Source organism: Etheostoma spectabile, unplaced genomic scaffold, assembly GCF_008692095.1.
Source record: "Etheostoma spectabile isolate EspeVRDwgs_2016 unplaced genomic scaffold, UIUC_Espe_1.0 scaffold270, whole genome shotgun sequence".
NCBI classification, from domain to species: domain Eukaryota; kingdom Metazoa; phylum Chordata; class Actinopteri; order Perciformes; family Percidae; genus Etheostoma; species Etheostoma spectabile.
In genome coordinates, this window is record NW_022605574.1 from 210,058 (window position 1) to 210,528 (window position 471).

At 39.1% G+C, this 471-nt stretch overlaps 1 protein-coding gene across 2 annotated transcripts in view; it reads right to left on the minus strand.

Moving 5' to 3' along the window:
- The window catches only part of dapk2a (death-associated protein kinase 2a), a 14,597-nt gene that overhangs the window by 2,858 nt on the left and 11,268 nt on the right, over window positions 1–471 (minus strand). The window lies entirely within an intron of this gene.

Consider the following 471-nt stretch of genomic DNA (forward strand, 5'->3'; position numbering starts at 1 on the left):
ATTATTCATAATAAGATCTCCAATGGCTCTCAGAGTATATGACTTCTGTATCTGTCCTCAGTGTCTTCACCTTGTAGGAGACATCTGGATAAGTTATGACTTTGCATTTGTCCTCCAAGGACAAATGGCCTAAAGTCTGACAGAAACAGTTGTATTTCTAAACTCCGCAACAAAATGATTTATTATTTTTATTCAGGTATTCAACTGTCATGTCAACCCGAAAATACAGATACAAAATCAGCTGAGCAGCAGCTATTTTATTATACATGGAGTCATCCTCCTGCTTAAAGAAAAGAGAATAATCCAAAGTGCTGGTCTGTACAGTTGTTATGTGAGTTATAGATGTGGATACTATCACTAACGTATATGTTGTTTGCTGCTGGCATGCAGCCTGACATCGGACCCCCCCCTGTTAAACTCCTTCCTACATACACTACCGGTCAAAAGTTTGGGGTCACTTCGAAATTTCCA